This window comes from Sinocyclocheilus grahami, unplaced genomic scaffold (genome assembly GCF_001515645.1).
Source record: "Sinocyclocheilus grahami isolate Dianchi unplaced genomic scaffold, SAMN03320097.WGS_v1.1 scaffold951.1, whole genome shotgun sequence".
NCBI classification, from domain to species: domain Eukaryota; kingdom Metazoa; phylum Chordata; class Actinopteri; order Cypriniformes; family Cyprinidae; genus Sinocyclocheilus; species Sinocyclocheilus grahami.
This window is the reverse complement of record NW_015506130.1, coordinates 330216-334782: the sequence shown is the minus strand read 5'-3', so window position 1 is coordinate 334782 and position 4567 is coordinate 330216. Positions and strand designations below refer to the sequence as shown.

Genomic DNA, 4567 nt, shown 5'->3' with positions numbered 1-4567 from the left:
AGGTGCCCTTTGAGCGCTTTGGGATCGACCTTGTGGGGCCGTTGCCTAAGTCTGCCCGGGGACATGAACACATCCTGGTGATAGTCGACTATGCCACCCGGTACCCTGAGGCAGTGCCCCTCCGAAAAGCCACCGCCAAAGCCATTGCCCAGGAACTCTTCCTGATCTCCAGCCGAGTCGGCATCCCAGCGGAGATCCTGACCGATCAGGGTACCCCCTTCATGTCCCGGCTAATGGCTGACCTCTGCCGGCTGCTGCGGGTGAAGCAGTTGAGGACCACGGTCTACCATCCCCCACACTGATGGACTGGTCGAACGCTTCAATCAAACGCTCAAGCAGATGTTGAGACGGGTGGTCGCGGAGGATAAACGCGACTGGGACCTGATGCTCCCCTATGTCCTTTTCGGGATCCGCGAAGTCCCGCAGGCCTCAACTGGCTTCACCCCCTTCGAGCTCCTCTTTGGCCGGCAACCCCGCAAATTCCTGGCCACCTGGCAGGGTCCCTATACGGTGCTGGAGAAGATTGGGCCGGTGACGTACCGGGTGCGTCAGCCAGGAAGGAGGAGAGCCGATCAGCTCTACCACATTAACCTCCTGAAGAAGTGGATGGGGACTAGAGACCAGCTCGCGGCCCTCTCCATCTCTGATACCGTGGTTGTTGACATTAACCCCCACCTCTCGGCTGCCCAGAAGAAGTAGCTGCAGCACCTGGTCGGCCAGTTCTCTGATGTGTTCTCCTCTCTTCCCGGGTGGACCAACATCCTGCAGCACGACATCCGGACGCCGCCAGGGGTCGTCATCAGGCAACGGCCCTACCGCGTCCCTGAGGCTCGTCGGCGAGCTGTTGAGCAGGAAATTCAACAGATGCTGAAGTTGGGGGTGATCGAACCATCACGCAGCCCATGGGCCAGCCCCATCGTGATGGTCCCAAAACCGGACGGCACCCTCCGTTTCTGCAACGACTTCTGTCGCCTCAACGAGGTATCCGAGTTCGACGGATACCCCATGCTTCGGGTGGATGAACTGTTGGACCGGCTGGCAAGGGCCCGGTATATCTCTACCTCACCAAAGGCTACTGGCAGGTACCCCTCTCTGAGAATGCCAAACCTAAGACTGCTTTCTCTGCCCCTAGTGGCCACTGGCAGTACCCGACCCTTCCTTTTGTCCTCCACGGGGCACTCGCCACGTTCCAGCGGATGATGGACATCCTGTTGCGGCCCCATCAGGCCTACGCCGCGGCCTGGACGATGTCATGATCCACTCCGAGGTATGGGAAGACCACCTGGACCGTTTACGGAGGGTGCTCTCGGAGCTCCGGAGGGCTGGACTCACCGCCAGCCCTCACAAATGCCACCTTGCCCTCTCCGAGGCGAAGTACCTGTGTTTCCAGGTGGGATGGGGTTTCATTCGGCCGCAGGAGAAGGTGGAGGCGGTACGCTCCGCTCCGAGACCCGAGACCAAGACCCAGGTACGAGCCTTTCTAGAGTTGGCGGGGTATTATCGCTGCTTCATCCCCAACTTCTCCTCTTTAGCCGCCTCCCTGACAGACTTGACCAGGAAGTTGCAGCCTGAGAAGGTACAGTGGACACCAGCAGCGGAGGAGGCCTTCCAGAGGGTGAAGGGGGCCCTCATCTCGGAGCCTGTCCTCCGAGCCCCGGACTTTAGCTGCCCCTTCCTGCTGCAGACGGATGCCTCCGACACAGGACTGGGAGCCGTCCTGTCACAGATCCAGGAGGGTGAGGATCATCCGGTCATCTACATCAGAAGGAAGCTGATCCCGGCCAAGAGGAACTACACCGCGGTGGAGAAGGAGGCCCTAGCCGTCAAGTGGGCAGTCCTGGAGCTGCGGTACTACCTCCTGGGCCGGAAGTTCACCCTGGTCACGGACCACGCACCCCTTCAGTGGATGGCCCGCGCCAATGATACCAATTCCAGGGTGACCCGATGGTTCCTCACACTCCAGGACTTCCACTTCGTGGTACGTCATCGGGCTGGAGCCGCGAACGCCAACGCTGATGGCCTCTCTCAGATCTGGGCAGCTTTCGCAGGTCTGTCAGGGGTCACTCCCCACCTACCCCCTATCTCTCCCCTACTATCTCATATCGTTAACAGGACCAGGATGACGCTTAGGGGGCAGGAGTGTGACGAGCATCCCGAAGCTTCATCAGTGTCACCCTGGAAACAAGCGAGGAGCACCTGGCCATCATCATCACAGGCTGATTGGTCACAGCTGCACCTCATCAGGTGGTGGCTACATAAGCCACGCAAGCCCTGCCATCTAGGAGATTCCTCCATGGGACTGAGCACTAACTCGCCCTCATTTTTCCCACAGAAAGCAGCGTGTGACTGACCAGCCCCACAGGAGCACTGCACGGACCCTCTGCACTGGGAAGACGGAAGAGAGCACTCATGGCACCGGAGCACCTACCTGGACCTTTCTCACTAGCACCCATCACACCAATAAATCCACCCTCCGGGGTATTGATTGAGATTACTTGTCGTGTGATTCTTCACCCCATTACTATATATATATCATAAGATCTCTTTAATTATTATCATATTAAGACATTTCTGTCATAGCTGCAGTTAATCTAATGTCACATACTACGTCTGATAGTTAAAACATACTTCCAAAGCCAAAGATGATCAGTGCTGTGGCTTCTAAAATAGTCTTTGGGGTGTAGTTAACTCCTGTTGAAACAAGCAAAAGAGAAAAAGAAGAATCATTATTTTTCGTCAGTGATTATTAACTAATCACTATATGTTATGAACATGGTAAATCATAGATATAGAATGACTGCTAGATTGATCACTTACACAATTAGATTACAATCAACACTGAAAAAAGAGAGAGCATATATACAATAAAATGTAAAAAATAATTAATGTGAAACTTAAGAGAACACTAACTTTGAGACCTTGCTTCTATTAACAAACAAGAAGCCATAAAGAATACATTTTCATTCTTTAATTTTTTTTTTCTCTGGTATATGCACTGGGGTAAATGTTTTATTTATGAGAGAGGGAGAGCGCGTGAGAGAGAATGCGCATGCAAGAGAGAGAGAGAAAGAGAGAGAGCGTTCGTGCTATTTCAAATGACATCACACACATTTAACGTTATTCATTTAACTGAAAAGTAAAATATACCATAACTAGCAGTAAAAAAGTCGAAAAATCATTGTTCGTGTAAATACTAGACATCTGTACTGGAAAAGGCAGTCAGTCAGTTGCAGGACAATTAAATGAGTTTCATGAAAGCGGCAGTTTTTGAGGAAAACAAACATTTCCCTCAGTCTGTCCTAGTAATAGCCTTGCCTTTAATTAGATTTTATATTTACTTTCTTCATATTTTGAAATTTCATTGATATTGGTAATGGTTTACGTTTTAAAAGTAAGTGAAAAGTACTTAACACAGGAAAACTTGCAGCTGATGTCAGGCGATTCACTCAAGAATGGAAGTCCGTTATGCGCACTGGACACAAGCCTCAGTTTACATAACCTCTGCCAGGTTGTTGCACGGGCTTGCTGGTTGTTGTTGCGCGTGAATAAAATGTAAATTTTGTGGGGTGCAAGCAAAGTTTATATATTTTAATTTTTAATCATTTTAAAAATATATTTATTTCACCGCACTTTGTGCTTACCCAGACCTTAAATTGAGAATGCAGATTCATGTTTTTCATCCGCAGAACAATTTACAGTAGCACTACTGCTTTTGAGCAAACAGTAAAGTACCGCAAATTCCCATATGCAGTAAATTACTGTAAATGGCATAAAATACCCATAATGCAGTGCATATTACAATAGTTAACCATAAAACATATATATGGTAGTTTACTGGGCTTTTTTGCGGTAAGTAACTGTAAAATTACAGCAAAGTCTAACAGTGCAGATAAATGGATTTCTGATAGTTCATGAATGGCCATCCTATTCCAATGAGACTGCAACATCAGCCAGGAGGCAGTGGGTGATGATTTGGGTTGGAATATTGGGAAGTGAGATGTAAGGTCATTTTAGGGTGTCAAAATGACTTCTGCAAGATACGTGGAGTTCATAACTGACCATTTTCTTCTGGTATAAAATGAAGAAGAGTGCTCTCGGAAATAAAATGATTTTCATGCAGGACAACACACTATCCCATGATGCATAAATACCATGGTGCTAAACAGTTTGAAAACTGTTTCTACATCCACTGTGCAGGTTTCTCTTTGTAAGGTTTGGTTAGCAGTGACTGAAACGCAACACACAACTGCCAGTCTGCTTGGAGAGGATCTTGAGACTCCAGTAGCTTCAAACACCTGTTTGCTGCTCAGCAGTGGCTTTTTTACAGCTGCCATTACAATACAGTTTATTTGTTTGACACAAACTTTCCTTAATAAATCTTTATCTAACCAAGTCACTCACAAATATTTTGACAGTTCAATAATCTCTATTTGCTTTTCGCAAAATATTATTTGTTTTGATGCCTTTTGCAAGACATTGCATTGTTTCATACTTTTCATCTTCAGAAAGATCTTTCTTCCTCACCATATTTCATGAGAATTGTGACTTGCTTAATAATGTGGAACAA

At 48.3% G+C, this 4567-nt stretch overlaps 1 long non-coding RNA gene across 1 annotated transcript in view; it reads left to right on the top strand.

Annotated features, from left to right (window-relative positions):
• The first annotated feature begins 1644 nt into the window (after positions 1–1644).
• Positions 1645–4567, top strand: part of LOC107564634 (uncharacterized) — an 18263-nt gene continuing 15340 nt past the window's right edge. Inside the window, exons 1-2 of the long non-coding RNA XR_001606260.1 lie at positions 1645–1736; positions 3998–3999. This is a non-coding gene — a long non-coding RNA (uncharacterized lncRNA). The remainder of the gene's footprint in view (positions 1737–3997; positions 4000–4567) is intronic.